Source organism: Pipistrellus kuhlii, unplaced genomic scaffold (genome assembly GCF_014108245.1).
Source record: "Pipistrellus kuhlii isolate mPipKuh1 unplaced genomic scaffold, mPipKuh1.p scaffold_m20_p_8, whole genome shotgun sequence".
Taxonomy (NCBI): domain Eukaryota; kingdom Metazoa; phylum Chordata; class Mammalia; order Chiroptera; family Vespertilionidae; genus Pipistrellus; species Pipistrellus kuhlii.
The window spans coordinates 5,253,907-5,276,225 of NW_023425584.1; the positions used below are offsets into that span (position 1 = coordinate 5,253,907).

General features: G+C 53.0%; 2 long non-coding RNA genes across 2 annotated transcripts; one reads left to right on the plus strand and one right to left on the minus strand.

Annotated features, from left to right (window-relative positions):
* Positions 1-1,961: 1,961 nt before the first annotated feature.
* On the plus strand, positions 1,962-11,231 carry LOC118711673. The gene is made up of 3 exons (XR_004985784.1): positions 1,962-2,077; positions 2,286-2,287; positions 11,221-11,231. It is a non-coding gene; the product is annotated as an uncharacterized LOC118711673 (long non-coding RNA).
* LOC123651773 lies at positions 5,206-7,978 on the minus strand. The gene is made up of 2 exons (XR_006740683.1): positions 6,697-7,978; positions 5,206-5,329 (listed from the first exon to the last, which is right to left on the minus strand). It is a non-coding gene; the product is annotated as an uncharacterized LOC123651773 (long non-coding RNA).
* Positions 11,232-22,319: the final 11,088 nt, after the last annotated feature.

Consider the following 22,319-nt stretch of genomic DNA (forward strand, 5'->3'; position numbering starts at 1 on the left):
TCTCTTTCTCTCACCACCCCCCTCCCCGACACACACACACACACACACACACACACACACACACACACATTTCCCCCCCCCCGAAACACAGGGAGATGTTCCATATATCGTGGTCTTTTTCCTCTAAGTACTTGACTATATATTTTCCAAAGATGGAGATATTCTCTTACACAATCATAATCATAAATTTAAGATGACACAACACTTTTATCTAATCTACCATCCACATTCCAGCACTGCCAGGTGGCCATGCAAGGCCCCGCCCAGCACTTTCCCATTCAGCACAGTTCCAGCATCAGGCCTGGCATTTCCTTGTCCTGCCTCCTTAGCCTCTTTTAAGATGGAGCATCTCCATCTTTTCCTCTGTTGGCATCAGCCTCTCTTTCTGGAAAAACAAAATGAAGAAGAGGGCATCTGGTAGATCTGGGTTTGAATCCTGGCCTTATCACTTAGGAGCTGAGTGCCCGGGACAAGCTACTTCTCTTCCCTGAGTCTCAGTATTCTCATCTGCTAGATGGGAATGGTATCAATATATGGTGAGAATTCAATGAAGTCATATGCGACCCTAAGGCATCGAACAGGGAGACCAGTAAATGACCAATACATGTGCTTAATATAATTACTGACGTGTCAGTGATTAATCTATACTAATAATAGAGGAATATGAAAATTGGCCTGGATGCCATCACATAACCAATCAGGACGGAGGCAGGGCCACAGTGGAGAGCTCTCAGCACACCTGTGCCAGGGGTCCAAAGGGCACAGAGAGGAAGGGCAAGAAGATAGGCAGTTAGGGGGCTCAGCCTAGGAGGAAGTGCAGATAGGCAGTTAGGGGAAATGGGCCAGGAAGGGAGAGCAGTTAGGAGGATCAGGCTGACAGGGAGATCAGTTAGGGCCATCAGACCAGCAGGGGAGCAGTTAGGGGCATCAGGAAGGCAGGCAGGTGATTAGGAGCCAGTGGTTCTGGATTGTGAGAGGGATCCCAGATTGGAGAGGATGCAGGCCTGACTGAGGGACCCCCTTGCCCCTGCATAAATTTCATGCATCGGGTCTCTAGTATAATATTATTTTTGGCTCTGCCACTTCCTTGCTGTGTGACCGTAAGGAAGTTTCTTTGCCTCTCAGAGACCCAATGTCCTGGGCTATAAGTGGGGCTTTTAAGACCTTCCTCCTGGGATTGAAGGAGACAATGCAGGTGGGGCATCCAGTTAAACGCTGTGTGTAGAGGGGTTTTGTTAACGCCAGTTCCCTTTCTCCCACTAGCTCTATCAGCAATAGAGCCTCCTGCCTCCACTTCTCCTATCAGCTCTCCTTTGGTGCAGAATTTTCCAAAGGCAGGCACAGACTTTGTGGAAATTCTCCAGGGACAAAGCCCTGTGGGAGTTCTGAAACAGCAGTCATCTGTCTGAGGCCACCGGTGGGTCTGTGTTCTCGCAAACAAACGCGAGGTGGAGAGGGAGGAAGGTCACTTCCAGCCGCCGCCCTCTGCCACAGGCCACCTCCTCTGTCATGTTTGATGACCCCTGTTTGAAGGAGCAACTTGAGGCCTGCCCCTCTCCTGAAGGTTTCCTGCCAAGAAGTATTTTGGAAAAAAAACCTTCTCTGTGTTGGTCAAACAAACTGTCATCGTGGGTGTGGTGGGTGTGGTGGCTGTGGTGGGGGTTGGGGCGTGGGGTGGTGGCGCTTGCAGAGTGACGGTGATTCACTTGTGATTGAAACTGGAGTCTGGCCTCTGGGACCTTCAGGGACACTGATGTGGTGACTGCCCCGAGCAGAGCCCTCCTGGTCTTTTTAGAAGAGGACATTTCATCCCCGCTCCCAGGGGCCCACCGTCATGGTCCTCCTAACTCAGTCCCAGCCTGTCCATCCATCACAGATCCCCTCTGGACCGCCTGTGTGTGCCTGCCAATCAGGACCAGGCGACCGTGCCGTGCCATGGGCTGGGGAGGGACAGAGAGGCACTGCTCTATTTGGTCAAACATTTAATTAACTCACCCCTAATGCCATGGCAGGGCCAGACCAAATGATTCCGAGAGCCTTATAGGGTCTGCGGGCCGGACATTCCCCAACCCCTGGTGTAAAGCCTCATAAATTTAGGAACTTCTCAGACAGAAATGAAACTATCACGGTGACCAAACCCCTAAATAAAATCACAGGTTTATTACTCAACCAACTTCGTGAAAATAATCAGCATCGCCCACTGCGAGGATCCCGTTAAAACCAAAGGGCTGAGGAGTAACCTTTACCACGTGGCCACGCTGGGCCAATGCTGCAGTGACAGAGAGATGTGGATGCCGCTGCTCCCGATTCCCTCCGCTGTCCTTCCCCTTCGCAGCCTCCCTTTGCCCAGAGGTGGGTGCTGCTGTTATCCCCATGGTACAGATGGGGAAACTGAGGCCCAAGGCCCCACAGCTGGTAACTTGCAGAGTGCTTCGGCCACCTACTCAGCCTCGCCCGCATCTGCCTTCAGGAAGAGCATCGGCCACACCCAAGACTCCTGGTCCTGAGAGGTGCTGGTTCCGGGAGGGCCTCAGGGGCCTGTCCCCACAAACGCATCTCTGCCGTCTGGTCAGTCTGTGGACAGAGGAGGTGGCCTGTGGCAGAGGGCGGCGGCTGGAAGTGACCTTCCTCCCTCTCCGCCTCGCGTTTGTTTGCGAGAACACAGACCCACCGGTGGCCTCCGACAGTCTGTGTCCGGGCATCATGGAAGGGACGTATTTTGCTCAGAAACATGCCCTGTTAGTTGTTGAAACCTCTTTTGCGTTCCCCGAAACAAATGACGGTGCCGTATTTTCTTTTGGGGGGCAGTAAATACACGGCTTCCATGTTGACAATGATAATATTATATCCCACGATCCATTTGCATGTCTCTCTTTTGCGGGTGTCATTGCTTGGTATAAAGCCCCAGGCTGGAGCGAATGAAGCCTCACTCAGGAGAAGCTGTGCGTCTCTCCATGGCCAGCTCCCCGCACACGGTGTCACCCGCGGGCGCTGGCTTTTGCCAAGATGCACAGGTAGGAGGATGCTCCCGTGTGTGCCCGTTTGGCGTGTGCACAGGAAGCCTGGAAGGATTTCCTATGGATCCCAAACTGGATTTCCAAGGAGGAACCGCTCTGAGCACACGCCTCCTCCATGCGCTACTCATGCCCATCCTGCCAGCAGGTCCCGAGGGAAGGGTCTCCCTGCTTGAGCTCTGCCTGGAGCTCTTGGCCGTGTGCTGGGCAGAAAGCTGAACCGAGACTGAGGCCGAGATGCATCTAGAGACGCGTAGAGGAGCGGCCTCTCTCCACCTGGGGTCTTCTGGACATTTTGTGAAAGTGTCTTCTCCTTATGGGCAAGTCAGTGAGTTTCTGAGCTAAATGGGGACACAACCTCAGCCAGGGTTAGTATTTACCAGCCGTCGTGGAGCGCTGGCTTTGGGCTACGCTTTGCACGAAGCACTCTCTCATTTAATCCTCACAGCAGTCCTAGGAGGTAGGTGCCGCTGTTACAGATGGGGAAACTGAGGCCCAAGGTCCCACAGCTGGTAACTTGCAGAGTAGAAACCCAACCCCTGGGAAACCTGGGAGTTATTTGTGGGAGTTACTTGCTGGGAGAAGCCATTGGCGATGCTTACGAGATCACTCCAATGTCATGAATAAAAATTCAAGGAAGAATGAATGAGCAGCTTTAATGGGGGTCATTCTATCTGCTGAGGTGTCCAGCATATGTAAATGTCCACAATGTCTTTGTCTTTCTATTTTAGCTGAGGCTGTCTCCTTTCCTCCCTGTCTAGAGGCGTTTCCCAGTGTAGATGTTTCCTAGGAGCAGTTGTGAGCAGGTATGTCTATGAGCGGTCGGCTCTGTTAATTTCACCCCAAATCCCTTGGAAAAGCGCAGAGTCCCTGCTTCTGCTCCATTGGGAGGGGCCGGGAAGCTCAGTGCGTTAGAGCATCTTCCTGGTACGCTAAGATGCGGGTTGGATCCCCCGTCAGGGCACATACGAGGAGCAACCAATGGACGTACATGGAGCAACAGGTGAATGTGTCTCTCTCACTCACCCTCTTCCCTTTTCTCTTTCTCTAAAAATCAATTAAAAAAAAATTCGAGGACACCTGAGTTACTAGACTGACTAGGTTAAGGAACAGGGTCTCCTAAAAATCCAACCTGTGTTTTCCTTTTTACTGAGTTTATTGGGGTGACACTGGCTAACAAAATTGTGTAGGTTTCGGGTGCACAATTCCACAATACATCGTCTGTACACTGCATTGTGTGTTCATCAACCCAAATCAAGTCTCAGGCCACCATGAAATGGTGTGTTTCATTTTTAATGGAAAAGTTCTATGGTTTGGATTACTAAAGTCGTAAGTGCTTATTTAGTTGTATTTAAAGCCCATTTATCTTTTTTATTTTTTTATTTTTTTTTTTTTGTGTGTGTGTGTGTGTGTCTAAGGAAGATTCACTCAGTCAGAAAGGGTGGAATTAATAAATGATTCTCTTTTTAACTTAGCTTGGGCCTCATTCGAACGCCGGTTTTCAACTCAAGCTTTTAAGTATGGCACTTGTGAGTGAAATTGCCCTTGTATGTTAACGGTAATTGAATCCCATTTTTCACTTTCCATTTCCCTCTAGAAAAATAAAAATGTTTACAGAGTTTAGCTTCTCAGTGGGGGGTTTTCTTAGGTGGGAACTTCAATAGCATTAAGAGAGGCCGGTGTGGCCGTGACATTCAGGACAGGCTGTGAGGCCTGTAGGACTGGCCACCCCAGGCAGCCTCGAAGAGCAGACGGATTTCTCTGTTTTCACTGGAAACACCAAAGGAATGTCCACACCCTGTCCCTGTAGCAGCGCTGGGGGACGAGGAGAGCTAGCATTCTGGCCAGGTTTTTGTCATCCATGGCATGGCTCGGGGCAGTACTTACTGGTCAGAGGCAAACCATGTGCTACATCAGCTTGGATCAGGGGCTCTGAAAAGGTTGGACAAAGGAAAGTTGACTTCAGGTGGTATTTGGATAACGTTGAGTCACATAGTGATTTGTGGTCATCTTTCCAACTGTCTCTCAATCCTGATTACAATATATCAAGGACACAGTCTCTGTATGATGCTTGATCTTTAGCATTATTCTTATCTATTCTTTTAAAAATAAAGGCAGGCCGGGGTCTGACTGCAGGCCTTTAGAAGCTTCTGGCTTCTGGTTTGGATTGAATAACATGGCTTTTCTTTTATTCACTGGTTTGTTTGGACGATGTCCTTTGATTGCTGGCAGCCTTGAAGGGAGATCCATTGTGGAGTTCCATTGTAAGACAGATGGGTTGGAGATTTTGTTCACTGTTAAGAACATGGCCGTGTCTGAGGGTGTCAGAACCTACCTGCACGTCACATGGGCCCTCGCATTTGGGAGGCGCTCATCTCAGGGGCCCGCCGGGAGGTGAAAGGAGGTGGGTTTCTCCGAGACTCGCAGATGCGATTTTTCAGTCTGCTCTCTGCCCTCACGAGCTGTGCCTCCTTGAGTTTTCCCATTTGCAAAGTGGGTATTCTGAGCAGTGGGAGGGAAATGCGTTTTGTTTTTTACGACAGGGTGGGCCCTGTGCCTGATAGTCACGCCAACGGTAAGACCATGCAGAGCCGATCCCTGGGCTGAGCCTGGGAAGAGCAGGCCCCGTCCTCCCAGGTTAGCTGGGCTGTGTTCTCACTGCCAGGCTCGGAGTCTGACGCGGGGTGGGAGGGAAGGTGAGATGGGGTTCGCACCCTTGCAACCTGGTGAGGAAATAGAATCCTGGGGCCAAGAACGTCGGGCCGATGCATCTGGCCGGGATGGCCCAGCAGCATGAAGGTCAGAGTTTTGTGCTCTAAGCGGCTTCCCCCTTCTTAGGCTGCAAGTCTTTGGCAAGGGAAGGCAGGTTCTGAATTAAGCTTAATTAAAATTCACTTTAATTGGGGCCATTACTTCAAATCAGCTCTACGTAATGAAGCTGTGTAATCATAATTAAGCTCCAGAAATAGAATTAGGAAGCCAGGCACGGATGGGCCCGGTGCCAGGGGCGATAGGGAGGGGACTTCTGGCATCACCGAGGTTTCAGATAGCCAAGGCCGGTGAGCGCGGTGAGGGAAGAACCTCAACTGCCCAACCATCAGGACAAGGAACTCACCAGAAAGAGGCTTGGGAAACATGGGACCCCGAGAGGCAAAGCTCGAGTGCACCAGGCAGAGGGGCCCACGTGGTGATGAGAACGGGGTCCCCTGGGGAGGAGGCCCAGACGGTGCTCCTAACTTTTGGGTTAGACAAGGACAAGTGTGCTCTCCGGAAACCGTGTCCCCAGCTGGGGAATCAGGGTCAAGGGCAGCTGTTTCCCAAACAAGGACTTCTCTCTCCCAACACATGCAGGGCTCTCCTCAGGGAGTTTCCTGGCAGGCACGTCAGGGGCAATGCCTCTGCTTGCATTACCCTCTGCTGGAGGGCACACGAGGCATTTACCTTTGCAGTTATTGGCCGTTTTGGTAGTAGTTGTTTCTCTTTAGGCGGGAGAGTTACCCGCTCCCACACCGTAAGCATGTGAAGACTGGGAGCGTGGGTTATGGAGTGAGGTGATCAGAGGTTGAACTCTGGATGAGCCAATGACCAGCCAAGTGTCTAGGGCAGTATTTACCCCACTCGCAGTCTCTCCATCTGCCATGAATTATAATAGAAGACTGTTTTCTCACAGGAATGTATTTACCCAATGCACTTCGAACATGGAGCCTGATGCACAACACTAATTGTATATGGAGGACTCGCTTTGTAGCCAGCAGTGTCCTGCTTCTTACACGAGCTCCAAAGTTATTGTCACAGTCACCCTATGGATAGATACCATTATGTCCTCTGATTTAAGGAGAAGGAGCCTAAAGCTCAGAGAGGTGGAGTAACTTGCTCAAGGTCACACAGTAAGTAAGTGGCAATTATTAAGAGCTGCACAAATGGTAAAGATTATAATAAAGCTGCTTATGTGCTTAATCTGCTGGTCAGAATTAGATTTACAGACAACACATGCCCAGAAGTTCTACATAGGCCCCAAGGGAAGTCTCTCGGCCAAGCTTGTCCCCAGATCCCAAGTCTGTGACTCTAACTCAGCCAGAGGAGGCCAGGCACTTTGGGCTCTGAGAGGATGGAGCTGTGGGTGCAGATTTCAGAGTTGTGAAGGTGGAGGAAAACAGCAAGAGAGAACGCTGCCGAGTATCTGTCTTTTTACTTGGCCTGTCAGTTGTCCTAGCTCAGGAGTCCTTGGGAATCATCCTCAGGAGTGGGGAAGGGAAGTCTAGGCACCTGAGCCCCCAGTTGTCCAGAGCATGCCTCCTACTTCTCACACCTCCTTCATGAATGTCAACTGGTGCCTGGAATGGAGTTGGGCCACAGTTTGCATCAAAGCCCCACGAGTCAGAAATCACCGCTCCGGTGCTGCAGATGGGGAAACTGAGGCTCACAGAAGCAAAGCACTTGGCCCACTGGCCAATGCGAAGTGCACTCTTTGAACCTCAATTTGGGTTTTTAATTCTTTCTACCAACCCCATCCTGTCCCAGAGACACTGCCCAGCTGGAGTGCCTCCCAGACTCTTTCTCTGCTCACCACCGAGCCAGGCCAGCGAGAAGCACCACTCCCCTCAGACTTGGAACCAAATATGCCTTTGGTGCCAGGAAGGTCCTGCAATTCATGTTACCTAGACAGCCTCAGACATTCATTCTGCTTGCATGCCTCCAGTGATGGGGATCTCACTACTTACTGAGTTAGGTCCTTCACTTCGGATTAGAGCAGGAGAGAAAAGTGGCCTCGGCCTAATATTCATGAAGACCCCCCAATTCAGACTTTGGATGCAATCGCTACAGGAGTTCTACACTAGTTACTGGACGGAAAGCGTTCATCTGTTAAATGTAAATGGTTCAATCATATTTATCACTTTTTTATTTTATTTTTTTTGCAAAGCTGTGTTACTACTTCCTCATCTTATGTTATTATTTTCTTTATGAACCAGGAACCCGAATCAAGAAAGAAAACATGACTTGCCCGGTCCACTCCCCATGTCTAGGAGACCCTGAGGATTAGCAAGGACATGCTTGTTGGGCCCTAATCTGTGTATTTGCCGTGTTTCTGGTCCCTGGCGAGGGGTCTCTTGTGCCCCTGCTGTGGTGTGGGAAATGGAGGGAGGGCTTGCTCTGACAGAGAAAGGTTCAAGTTCACTGCCCCGGACCAGCTTTGGACAGCCAGGGACCCTGCTGTTTTGGAGATGAGGGTAAATGGTGGGGGGAGGGAGGCTGGTGGACAACTTGGTTGCTCCGGATCTTGTGAGGAATGGTAGCAACTTCCTGGTGCCCGTGCCAGGCTGCCCACAGCACAGTCAGGGGGCACCCTTCCCCTGGTGGTCTATGTGAATGCCTCCCTACGGAGCTGGGCTACACGGAGACCCCGATGCCAACCCCAAACCCAGAGAGCACCTCAGGGGACTGAACCCCAAACTGGAAAGGTGTCACAGACACTGGCCCCACGTCCCTCTCCCAGCTGCGACCTCTTTGTCCTCCACCCCGAGAGCCTCAGCCTCTATTTACACTAAATAGACGCAGCGCCATTCGCCGGGTGCTGTATTTTGGGCAAGCCCAGCTGGAGGCCCCCGCAGCCGGTCTGAGCAGGTAGCCGGCTGGGCGGAGGTCATGAGGAAGGGCCTGCTCTTCCAACAAAGTTTAGCAAACACCTTATCTCCCCCGAGCAGGTGAGGTAATGTTTATGAAAGATCACCCTGTCCCCTTCCACCGGAGGCCTCAGTGTCCTGGCCTGTGAACGGGACCCAGCTCACCGGTCGCCCCGGTGATGAAACGAAGCCTGCACACAGGGCTGAGCATGGCGCTCTGCAGACAGGCCATCCCCAGCGTGCCTCACCGCGGTCACGGTCACCATCCCGGCTCCGGCGCGCCAGGCCTGCTGTTTGGGAGCCCAGCGCTCACAGATGTGGCACAGCTGGGCTCTAAACGCACCCCTTCAGTCTCCAAGCCAGGGACCTCGCCCCGACCAGCCTCTGCGTTTTCCCTCAAAACCACCTGGACTTCCTCTCAGCCTCCCGCCGTGGTCTTGCCGAGAAGAAAATCTAGTTTTGCATGAACACCAAGGAGAAACGAACCCGTTTCAGAGAACCTCACGGAGGCTCTTCAGCCTCAGCCACCTTGTGTGTCTCGTGGCGTGGGGAATTCCTCCCACAGCCCGTGACCTCTAGCAGTCTCCAGGGCAACGTTCAAAACAGCCGCGGTGCCCCACACCCTCCCTTCGGCATTAAGACCCAAGCACTTCAGAGCAGCGATTTTCATTTTACAATCAAAGACACCGTTTATCATTTGGCTCCAAACACGTTCTGTGTTGAAAAGTCTTGGCTAGCTATTATTTTATCGGTGTCGATCAATGGCAAATTATGTTTCCATTCTATTCTATCTGCACTGCGGATTGGTGTGGGATGACCAGGCCACTGGCAGTGATTGGGTGCCCATCACCTGCCAGGGGGTCTGCTGGGCAAGCACGTGATGATCTTAGCTTATTGAATCCTCCCTCAGAGGTCATTGCCTTCACTATCCCCATGACACAAGCGCAGGGACCAGTGTTCAGGAAGGCCATCGTGCTGGGAAGGGGCAGAGCTGGGAAGTCAGAGCTGGGCTGGGGAGGACCCTCCATAGTCTGTGCAGCATACGGAGGCCAGCAGGCAAGTATCCGGGCATGTTGCACCTGGATCTCTTGAATGCCTCGAGGGCCCTGCCAGAGTGGGCCTCCTCCCTGCGATGTCTCCCAGGGCCTTAGGTGGCTGAGGAGATGTGGGGGTTAAGGTAAGACCTAGGAGGACCCCCGGCCATACTGGGAGGCCTGGATTGGTGCACACAGGACCACTCAGCCTACACATGGTGATTGCTCACCCAACAGGACACAGGCTTCCCTAGGTGGGCAGGTTGGATCAGATGACCCATGAGGCTAGAGAGTAGAGTGGTCAGCACGGGGGTTTGCAAAGGAGGGAGGCAGGGATTCTTCCATCTAATAGGTCTGTGAACCTGAGCGAGGCTTCTATGACTTGATTTATCACCTGTAAAATGGTAGGGTCAGTGCAACCTACCTCAGTGTTGCTTCAGATGATTTGGTGAGAGAAGACATTACATGATGTCTGGAAGACAGTAGGTGCTTAATAGTTGAGAGTTACCATTTTTACTACTGGGTGGGATGATGCTCTAAGAGTTTCCCTTGGTCATGAACTTGAAATATTAATTTCTGCCTCATCCAGAGGCAGGGATGTGACTCAAGCCCTGGCCAGCTCCAGCTCCAGCTCCAGCTCCAGAGCAGCCCTCCAGGGGTCACCGCTCCCACTTGACAGCCTGGGAGTGGCGTGCCTCCTCCGTGCCAGGACAATGTGCGGGGCAGTGGACCTGGAGAGCTGAAAAGCCAACCAACTCACGGTAAAAGAGAACAAAGAAAGATAGAGCTGGGCTGGGGAGGACCCTCCATAGTCTGTGCAACATACAGAGGCCAGCAGAATAAAGACAGGATGGAAGAAAAGGGTGGGGGGAGAGATGGGAGAGAGATGGCAGAGATGAGACTGGGAGGCGGGGTGTTGTGGCATCACATAAGTCTGGGCTAGGTGCCTGGCTCTACCTTCCACCATGTGTAACTGGGCAAATCACCAACGCTCTCTGTGCCTCAGTTTCCTCATTTGTAAAATAGAGTTACTAATGGCTCCTCCTCCAGAAATCTGTCTTTAGAGAAGCTATCATGAAATAACGTATGTAAAGCGCAGTGCCTGGCTCAATAAAACTGAGCCATAGCATTGTAGTAATTGTACCTCATAGGTCAAGTGATCCTCCAGTTCTCTCAAAGACCCATTTTACAGACAGGAAAGTCAAGGCGAGGAGCAGAGCCACGCCAATGTGTGGATCCTTTCACTGGCACCCTGTTGCCACCTGTCCGGGCTGATTCATGGCCTCCTGACCTTCCTCACCCCTGGGGCTGTCTGTCCCACAGAGACTTCTCAGCCTCTTCCAAGCTTGGACAGTGCTCAGCGGCAAAAGCTGCAGGGACTGGCCTCTAGGGGGCAGCAGGAGCCTTGGAAACCCGGCTGGCTGCAAGACTGGGCTGAGCAGGTAGTGACCTTCAGTAACACAAAAGGCAGTGGGGGACCCTGGGGAGAAGGCTGACCAGCTGAGACCAGTCTGCCTGCCCTAGGAGCTGGAGCCAGGGCTGGGCTGTGAGAGAGGAGGGAAGCAGAGGGGCACTGAATGAGTGAGGATCCTGCCGACTCTGCAGCCCCCCTCTCCCAGGGACCAAGCAGGTCCGGTCCCTGCACTCATCCTTGTGCCATGGGAATTAAATGTGACACAATCCAGCCCTCTAGGCAGAGAGAAGTCAGTGCAGTTTGGGGAGCAGCAGGACCAGGGAGTGGTGGTGGCTGGGGGTGCGTCATGCTGGAGTGATCAGAGAAAGCATTTTCCAAGCCACAGGACCACTCAGAGCCCAGGGGGTTTCCTGGAATTGCTTATGGACCCCTTCGGACCTTCACCTGCAGAACTGGCCCACCCCATGTGTGGCTCTAGGTTCCTGTAGGGCCTGCCCAGGCCTCTGTGTCTGAAGGCCTGTTGTTTTGGCCCGTGGGCCAGGGCATCTTCATGCAGGCTCCCATCTGGCCGCCTCTGCTCTGTGCTGGCAGCAGAACCACCTCCCAAAAGGGCCACAGAGATGACAAATACCGCTGCTCATTGCTCACCCGTGCCAGGCCCTGAGCTAAGGGTCCTGTGGATATTGTTCTGTGCATCCCCCCCTTTCACAACAGTCCTTCATATGTTCTTTACAGATGATGACCTGAGCTGAGGCTCAGAGAGGTGCAGTGACGTGCCCACGGACACACAGCAGTCAGTACCTGAGGCAGCATCAGAATCCAGGGCTGTTTAGCTCCAAAGCAGGAATGCTTTCACTCTCAGGGCACCCGAGTGAGGGGTTGGAGAAGCAGCCATAGCTGTGCGCAGCCCGATGCCAAAAAAAGGAATCAGCATGCCCCTGGCCCTGCATAGGGGTGCCCGCCTCGGACCCTGCACCACGGGCCTGGCAAATATCAAACACTGAAACAATTAGATTTTAAAAAATTTGCTTATACAAGAGAGCTAAACCATCTGTTTTCTCCTCCACACAGGCCTCTGTCCTCCTGAAAAACCAGAGTCCATGTGGCTCTGGGCTCGAACCCTGAGCATTTTGGCAGGAAGGGGGCTGGGAGGAGGAGGAAAGTGTCTGGGTCTAAGACTCCCTGGGGGAATTTGTCTGCAGACTCCTGCTCCCGAAAGCTGGGTTTTTCAGATCTGCTTCCGGTGGCCCTTGGTTTTCAGCCTCAGTTTCCCCTCATGAATCATGGATCTCCTTCTTGCCTCGGGCCTTGCTGGCAATTTGCAAGGGTTCCATAAGGTCTGCGCGGTGCAAATGTCCGTCATTACTTCGGACAGCGGCTCTGCGCTAACTTGCTTTGGGATCAGAAATTGGAATCAGTGCGGGGCGATGTCCTGATAACACTGTCTCCCTCCACCCCGCTAGTCAAATGAGATTCAAATAGTCCATTTGAATGGCCCCGAGGTGACCCCGTAAATGTCAGGTAGCTCAGACGGTCTCTCTCTCATTCCTATCTCCTCGACCTATTCCATCTCTAATCTCTCCATCTCAGTTTCTTCTCTATTCAAATCAGTTATTTGAATGACTAGAAGCCAGCGTGTTCTTTCTAGGCTCCCCGGCCCAGAACTTGCCGAGGAATTCTCCTCCGCTTGTCCCTGGTCGAGAGATGCCGGGGTTCCGCTGAGCACAGGCCACCAGACGCCTGCTGGCTCAGCCTGGTGGGCCCACGGGCCCTCACACAGCATCTGCTCCCTCCCCTGCCCGAAGTGATCAGAGACGGGCTGGAGGCAGGTGAGCATCCTTTAGCCTTCTAGATGGGAGAATCCCTCCTGTCTTAGGTCAAAGGTGGCACTTAGCCAGGATGCTGATGGATCGGTAACGCAGAGAACAGACAGCAACATTAATACTATCGATCGCTCCTGAGCAGAGAGGGCCCTTGGAGCTTCCCAGCTGCCCTGCCACCCCCCACCTCTCACTGTTGGAATCTTTCTGACCCTCCTGCGCCTGACATCCCCTCACGGCTCAACCCACAGTGGCAACCAGGGGGGTGGCGACAGCTCTTTGGCCCCTTGGAGGTGGGTGGAGGTCTCAGAGTCCCCCAGTTTGGGCAAGTGCTTCCCGCTCTCTGAGCCTCCATTTCCACATCTGTCTAGTGGGCCACCCCTCTCTCTCTGCTCCCCCAATCTAGGATTGATGGGGCTGGATGAGATCATTTACAGAGGTGAGGGCTTAGCACGTTGGAGATGCAGAACTTGCCTCCTGCCAAATCTCCGGGGTTTCTTGAATGTTATTGTTTTGTAATCAGCAAATCTCTGACTCACCAAGTGAGGGTACAGGAAGTACTTTCGCTTCGGCTACAAATTGCACTCCCGGGCACTCGAACCCACACAGGGGCACATGAACACGGACAGCTTTTGCTAAGATAATTGCATTTGTCGAGGGGGAACCTGGAGAACCGTACAAAATCCATACGCATCAGCCAGGGAGAGGGGGGAGAAACTACGGCGCATTCACAATATTAGACTAAGAGGCATGAACAACAATAAATTTTTCTTCTCTTTCTACTGATCTGGAGAGATGGCCACGATGCATTCAATGAAGAATGTCTACAGAAAAATGTGTATAGTTATGATTAAAAAAAAACACACAAAAAAACAGACTACCTTCCTTTTCCCTCTACTCAATGAGAGGACATATACACTGAGTGGCCAGATTATGATGATCGCTGAACGCATAATAACCTGGCCACTCAGTGTATGTTGTTATGAAACGACTAAGACCGTGGTCCGCAACCTGCGGCTCTTGAGCCACATGCGGCTCTTTGGCCCCTTGAGTGTGGCTCTTCCACAAAATACCATGGGCTGGGTGAGTCTATTTTGAAGAAGTGGCGTTAGAAGAAGTTTAAGTTTAAAAAATTTGGCTCTCAAAAGGAATTTCAATCGTTGTACAGTTGATATTGGGCTCTGTTGACTAATGAGTTTGCCGACCACTGTGCTAAGAGATATGGGAAGACCCACACCTGCAGCCAACATTGCTTACATACAGGGGGCGCACAGAAGGGAAATGCCAGGGAAGAAAGGAGCTTGAAGAGTCTATTACATTTATTTCTATTCACCTCCGAATTGCTTGTATTTTTCCAAACATATTTATCATTTGTTTTTGAAAAAAAAAATGACAGTGTCAGAAGGCCACAACACACAGAAAGTCTACGGTTAATGAAATGAGGAGATGAATGAAGTCTAATAACCCTACCACGTCACTCCAGTAAAACGGGAAATGTTTTCCAGGTTTAGATTCTCTACCCACATGCAAATGCCTCTGATGGGGGCCGATAAAGCCAGTGCTGTCACTGTTCACCCACTGGAGCTTGTCAGACTCCGGCCAAGATAAATTGTGTGTGTGTGTATGTATATATATGTGTGTGTGTATGTGTGTGTGTGTGTGTGTGTGTATATGTGTGTGTGTGTGTGTGTGTGTGTGTTTGCATGCGCACACGCTCTCATGTGTGTGTTTAGAGGGAGGAGGTGAGAAACGTGTCATCTGTCAGATGCCTTCTGTGCCTGGAAGCAGGCCAGGTGTCTTCACACACCCGCCGGGTTTACTGAATGCACCCATCCTGCAGGGTAGCCATCAGCCTCACTTTATGAACAAGGAAATGGAGGCTGAAAGGGTTTGCGATTTGGATGCAAACACCGGCTATCTGAGTCCAAGGCCAAGGCCCCAGTCCTCAAAAACGTCTGCTTTAAAACAGTACGGACGATCAGAGTAGAAGTACACTCGTAGAGCCCTAGCTCCAGTGAACAGATGAGGAAACTGAGCTGCCATGGGGGATTGTGGAAGGACACAAACCCAACAGGGGAGAGAAGACACTTGAACCCAGGCAGTGTGACCACAGAGCCTGCCCCTTTGACCCCGAGGGTGTGTGTGTGTGTGTGTGTGTGTGTGTGTGTGTGTGAGGATCCAGCAAGTCAACGCAGTAGGCCTGGCCCTAAAACTCTCTGTCCATCACTCTTCCCACTATGCTAGGCCAGTGCCTCTCACAAATGTGAACCCGGGTGGAGGCAGAGGGAGGCGGGAAGCTTGCCTAGCTCTGGTTTTACCCCAGCTTGCTGGACAGGTTCTGGTGATGCTTTCAGGGGAAATGGTGGACTTCTCAGGGTCAGCTCAGAGCGCCTGGTTGCAACACTGTCTTGGACTTCCTGCGGCCAGGACCAGCCGCTTGCTGCCCAGGCCTTGGTGCATTGCCCATGGCGGCCAGGCAGCTCCCAGGGCTTTGCCAGGAGGCAATCCTCATTCATCGAAGGCGGTGTGTGCCAGAATCTATCCGTTTTCTTCCCACTGACTCAACTCAACTATTTGCGCCATTTCTGCCAACCACCCCAAACATTATTTCTTTACTATTTAAATTTAAATCATCCTACTGCTTAAACTAAAAAAGAAAGAAAAACTCACAACTTCCCCCCAAAAACAAAACAAAAAATAAACTTTATTTATTTATTTGTTTGTTGTTAATCTTCACCAGATGATATTTTCCCATTGATTTTCAGAGAGAGCTTCGGAGGGATGGAGAGAGACAGAGAGAGAAACATCAATGTGTCATCTAATTATCTTTCTAATATCGAGAAAATATCTATAGATTAATAATAATAATGATAATGAGGAATCTTCTGAGACTGTGTCTGGTATCCCAGTGGACTGTGCTCGAGGACTGTGTCCTGCCGGGGCTGGGGGAGGCAGCTAGGTGAGCGGGTGTGAGCAGTGGCTGCTGCTCCCCGTGTGACAGGGCTGGTCCCCTCCGGCAGCATGAGCCTCGGGAGGGCAGGGCACAGGCTGGGGTTCCAGTCCTCCCGGAGCTAGGAAGGCAGAGCAGCTCAGCCTAGATGTCTGATCCAGGCTGGACACTTGCCAACGGGGTGGTCTTTGGAAGTTGCTCGCCCCTCTGGGCTTTCTTGAGCACAGACAACCTCCTTTAGGGAGTGGCTGGGAAGCTTACAAAGAGAGGCCACCACGGGGCCCTGGTCCACACTGTGACTGTAGCAACTTGGCAGTCAACTGCCCATGCAAGGCTGGGCCCCTCTCATGCCCTCCCTGGACCTCAGCCCCCAGAGCAGATCTAGGACTAGCCAATCCAGGTCCCCAGCTTGGCGCTCAGCCCGGCCCGTCTGTGGACATGGTTGTGGAGGTTCCACAGGGTTTTCTGATCAGCTGCCAACATGTGAGAACCAGGGGCCCACACAGAACCTGGGTCTCCCACATCTCCCGAAACATGCAGAGCTGGCTGCATTGGGCCCACGTGGTACCTTTGCCGGGCGTTGGGCAGGCCTGTCTCCTGAGTCAGGACCAACCACCTCACAGGCTTCTTAGCCATTAAGTTATTGGGTGTTTGCCATTCGTAACAGCTGTATTTTAGAGATGAGGGAACAGGCATGTGAAGGTGAAGCACTGACCCTAGGTTACACGGAAATGAATGAGAGAGCTCCCTCTCAGGCAGGGAGCCAGGGCTGCACCAGATGCTGGGAGGACAGGTGTGGCAGCATGACACCTAGGGCTCCCGTGCAGGCTCTCTTGCTCCTTGCTTTGCTGGGGAAGCAAGGGTTAACCCTGCCCTGCTCATCTCGCCTGGCCAGAGGCTGCCAGGCCCCGGGCCCCCACCCCTCCCAAGGTAACTGGCGCTGACCCTGACAGCAGTCCTGGGCTCTGGGGTGCAGGGGAGCCCTGCACTCCTTCTGTGTTTATGCTTGGCAGGGTGCATACCTGCCTCCACGGTGGCTCCAGCCCTCCTGTTTACCCTGCAAACAGCCAGCTGCCCCACACCATCACTTAGAGGCCAGGGGGCGGCTGCCCCGGGGCACGGGGCAGCCCAGGCCTGTTTGAGCTGTCCTGGGACCTGCGCCTGCACGTGCCAAGAGCCCATTTGCCTAGGAATTAATGGGCACCCACACTCCTGCTAGATGCAGGCACGAGCCAGGGAGGCAGCCCGGGAGGCAGCCAGGGAAAGCGGAGGGGAGGGAGTGTGAGGCTGCTGCTGGGCTCAGCCTGACTCAACTCCTCCTGGGTCCTGTGACCTTGAGCTACTGGAGCCTGGGGCCTCAGTTTCCCCATCAGTGTCTGCCCTCGCAGAACTCCAGAAAGCAGCAAAGTCATGGGCTTGGGAGATTACGGGGATGCCTCTGCTGTGGGCACGGCAGGGGGACAGTGACAGGGACATCGAACTTTGATGGTGGAGTGAGAGGACTCAGCTCCAGGCATTCAACTTGGTCTCTGGAAGCTGCTCACTGAAGTATAACCTGCTTTCAGGAGAGTGTACAAATTATAAACATTTCCCTGGATGAGTTGAACATACCGGTGCAATTAGCACCCAGATCAAGAAGCAGAGGACTCCTTGCAATTCCAGAAAATTCCCTTACCACCCTCACCACAACTGCAGGCGGTGTGAGGCAGGAGGTCCTCATTTTATAAGTGAAGGGACGGGGGCTCAGTGGTTGATCACACCAGCGGGGGACCGAGCTCACATTTGAACCCAGGCCCTTCATCTCGGAGCCCACGCATTAACCACTGTGCTGGGAGAAGGGGTGGGCGCGGGCTGAGGGGCAGATCAGCCCTGTAACCTGCCATCCTTGTCTTCCAGGCACTTCTGGTCCTGGGATGCCAAGGTAGACAGTCAAGCACCGCCTGAAGGTGTAAATGTTGTGTCATTTCTCATCTGCCCCCTCCCAACCCCAGGGCCATAGGGACAGAGACTGTATCTTGTTTGTCATGCAAAGCCCTGCCTTGTACCTGCTAAGCAGTAGGTGCTCAATTAATGTGTCCAGTGACTGACATATGAATGAATGAAGGAGGGAATGAATGGAAAGGGAGGGAGGAATTTGAGTAGAAGGGAGAGCCAGAGGGAGGGAGAAAGAGCATACAAGCTCCCATCCCAAATTCTGGGCCTTTCTGTCTGGCCAGCCTCCCCCTGCTCCAGATAGTGCAAATAGAACATTTGCTCCAGATCTGCTTTCCACACTGTCTCCCCACATCAGCCCCAGGTCTCCCAATGCCACAGTGACTGTCAAAAACGTGAACATGTCGCCTCCACTTACCTGAGGATGGGCACAGGCCAGAGAGTCAAGCTCACCTCTGCTGGCCCTGGCCCCAGCCCCACTCACCTCCCAGATGACCCCCCAACCCCCTCCTGCTCTTCCTGCTCTTCCCAGCCTGTGCTCGCTCTGCTTCTTCTGCCCAGAGGCGCCTTCCCTTGGTCAACCCACCCGGCAGGAATGTTTACTCACTAACCCTCTGGGCCTCAGCTCCAGGGTCAGGCCCTGTCTCCTTGGCGAGTTCCTTTCCTGATTTTCCTTCCCCAGAGGGAGAGAGCCCTGCGCCAGCATTTTCTTTCTCTAGTGTAGGGGTGTCGAACTCAATCAGAGAAGGGACCAAAATCTAAAATCCAGCCTAAATCGCGGGCCGAATGGTTTACTGAACAGTCATAAACTGTCATTGTGATGGAAACGCAGCGGAGTGCAGTGCGGGCCACATTGCAAGGCCTGGCGGGACGGATTTGGCCCGCGGGCCTTGTGTTTGACACATGTGCTCTAGTGCGTTCAGCTGAGCTCCATAGTCATCACATCTAGTGAGTCTTCGTGAGCCCAGGGGCTATTGGCTGGGAAACCCCCAGCACCTGCCCCGACTGGCACAGGTGAATCCATTACCCCCCAGGTGCCGGGCCCTGCAGGATGTGGACGGATGTCCCAGCAGTGACCAGCCTCTCTCTTTCCTCCTCCTTCATCCAGGTCCTTACCCTGTGTGAGGGCGGGGGCGTAAGCATGGGAACCCTGTTGCCTTGAGCATGCACCACATGCCAGGTTCTGTGCTGAGCGCCATCTTTTGTTTCCTTTGTCCCTACGACAATCCCCATTTTACAGATGAGGAGGGTGAGGCTCAGAGAGGTGAAGGGGCTTGCCCAAGGTCACGCAGAGGGTACGGGAGAAAGCTGGCATCGAAGCCCAGTTCCCTTTGACGCTACACCTGTCTCCTAGGAGATGTTATTAAATTGCCCTGATTGAAAGGCGCTGGGGCTCCATTCCACGGCCTGAGTGGGAGCCCTGATGGTGATTCTTTCAGCATCTTCTTGGCTTAGGCCAAGCAGGAAGTGGCCCCCTTTTCTCACTTGGCCTGGCCTCAGCTGACCCCTTGTCTAAGTTGGTCTCCTACTAGTTAGTTAATTAATTAGAGAAAAGAGAGAAGGGGGGGAGCACCTCCTTCAGGCAGCTCAGCCCCACAGCTACTCCAAACCCCCACCCTGCCCCCACAGTCCTCCGAAGGCGCGTGGACAATCAGATCCAATCTGAGAACTGCCCACGTGGAAAATCCAGGGGAACAGAGTCTGTTGGCGCTGGGCAGGGGCAGCTGTCACTGTCCCCAGCCCTGAGTTCTGGCTGGCTGGCCCCTCCCTCAGGCAGGAGAAGGAGGGGCAGGGTGCCCTGTGGGCTCACACGGACATGCCCATGCCGGCCCCAGCGGCCCCCCTGCTAGAACAAACCTGTTCCCCACTCCGGCAGGAGCATCCACTGGGTACAGTGAGTCTGTGGCTGCCAAATAGAGCCAGTGTAGCTTTCTGTGTGTTTCCCCCCAAATAAATGCCACCAGGTGTCCCAGATCCCCCGGTCCAGTCTCCTTGGCAGTGACTTCCTGCTCTAAGGAGGCCCTGTGAGAGAATTCCGGCTCTGGGGAGAGCTGTCAGTCATAGGAGCACCTGCTCCCTCTCGTTCCTCTTCCTCCCATGTTCCCTCACTGGATCTGAAACCCCTGAGGAGGAGATGGACAGAGAATCCTCCCTGAGGCAGGAAGCTGGTCACTCATAGACACTTGCACCAGTGACCACAGTGCAGGAACTCCGTCCCTGTAAGGAGGCTTGCCATCTACCAGCTCCTTCAGGAGCAGAGGTTGCTCTCAGGAAACACCCAAGGCAGGGAGGGATCAGATTTGTGTTTTCAGAAGATCACCGGGGACTGGAGAGCGTGAGATCAGTGGCAGACATGGGCTGGGAGGCTGGCCCACAGGCGGGTGGATGGCAGCCAGAACGTAGGCAGCTGAGGAGGGTGGGAATGGAAAGGAGGGAGAAAGGAATGGATGGGGATGGATTTGAACACTAATTGGGAGGTGGTGCCAATAGGGCTGGTGAGAGAGAAGATGGGGAGATGAGGAAGGGGAGGCCAAGGGTGATGCCCACATTTCTGCGTTGGGCGATTAAGTGGATGTTGGGGGCTCATAGCTGATGAGCAAAGGGATGCTGAGAGTGGGAGCTGACTCACCAGCTCACTCCCAAGTCAGAGGAACTGGACCAGCGCACACACTTCCTGTTAAGGCTCTCCTGTCCCCGGAGACCATGGCCTTGGAGTGCCCATGGGGAGGGGACTGCCATTGGCTTAGGAGAGGAGAAAGGCACTGTCCCCTTAGAGTGGTAATTCTCAAACCCAGGACATTTGTCAATATTGGGAGACATTTTAGGTTGTTATACATTGGGAGAGGGATGATGTGCTCCTGGCATCTAGTGGGTAGAGGCAAGAATGCTGCTAAAGGAGCATCCTATTCCACACAGGACAGCCCCCATAGCAAAGAACAATCTGGGCCCAAATGCCTATGGTGTTGAGGTCGTTAAACCCCGCCTCAGAGAAGCCAGATACAAAAGTTCAGTCACAGTGGCTGTGGAGTCAGAGCTCAGGTTCAAATCTCAGCTCTCCTTCCTAGTACCTGTCCACTCCTGGGCGAGTTACTTAGGTGACCCGTACCTCTCGTTCAAGGAGCCAACGCGTGCTGAGCATTTTGTGTAGTGCCTAGTGTATAGGAGATAAGCAATGAGTAAGAGGTGAGCTGTCTCCAAGCTTGTTCACTAACCCACACCAATGGCCACCCCCTGGGAGAGGGAGGAAGCTGACCTTCACCTGCAGCACCTGCTCAGCCCTGGACACCTGAGGCGACACCATTATGCCAGTTGGTTATCACCATCGTTGTCATAATTGCAGTGTGCTGTGCAGAATGTTTTACATGCGTTAGCCCATGTTACCCTCACAAACCCTGTCAAGTAGGAATTTGATTCCCATGTTATTGGTAAGAAAACTGAGACTCAGAGAGGTTATGTGAGGAATAAGGGTTCTCTGTGATCCATAGGACCTCAATCTAGTTGGAGAGACAGGAACAGAAATCGACACGATCACATAACAGAAAGTGTAATTTCCACCCTGCCGTGTCTGACATGTACTCAACAAGTAATCGATGAGCATCTACTATGGGCCAGGCGCTGTCTCAGTGGCCTGGGTTCCTGCCCCCGGCAGCTCACAGTCTAGTGGGCAAGACTGATTACAAGATAATATGAGTGATGCTTATCCGCCGGCGTCCGTGGCACTTGGCATTTCCCCAGTGCCCGGGACTCACATGCTTTGGATCATTTAACCTTGAAATTTGTCATGACAAGGCATTACTGCTATCCTCATCTTACAGGTTGGGGAGTGAGGTTTGGGAATATTAAGGACTTTGCCCAAAGTATTACAGTTGGTCTGTGGTGGAGCCAGAGGGTGGAACCGTGGTCTTTGAGACCCCAGAGCTCAAGGTCTTAACCACTCACATGGGTCCCACCCTCTTTCAGGTACCTCCTGCTCATGCTGGGTACCTGGCTCCCACCACCTGTCTGTTTGCCCCGGAAATCCCACTGAGCCTCACTCTTGGGAAGTGATTAACTTTCTCCATATGTGGGAGAGAGACCTTTCATGGTTCTGAGCCAGCGGGATCCTGGAAGACAGTGGGATCCTGGGAGGTGGAGGAATCCTGGGAGATGGAGGGATCCTGGGAGGTGGAGGGATCCTGGGAGGTAGAGGGATCCTGGGATGGAGGGATCCTGGGAGATGAAGGGATCCTGGGAGTTGGCAGGATGCTGAGAATGGGAGCCAGAGGCCCTATGGAGCCGAGATGAGCAATCAACAAAGGGTAAGCATCACCCCAGGCCCCAGACAGCCTCCTGAGGGCACGTCTTACTCACAAGACAGGATTTCCATGCAAGGATGTAGCCAGGAAAACACAGGCACCCGGGTTCTCAGAGGCTGTGGGCAGGTGCGGATCAAAGGAAGAGGCAGCCTGAGAGGACGTCTGCGGAAGGTGCTCCCCGCGGGAACCCAGGGAGGTTTATTCGCCTTCCTTAGGTTCCTCCTCTCCCAGGGGTTCAG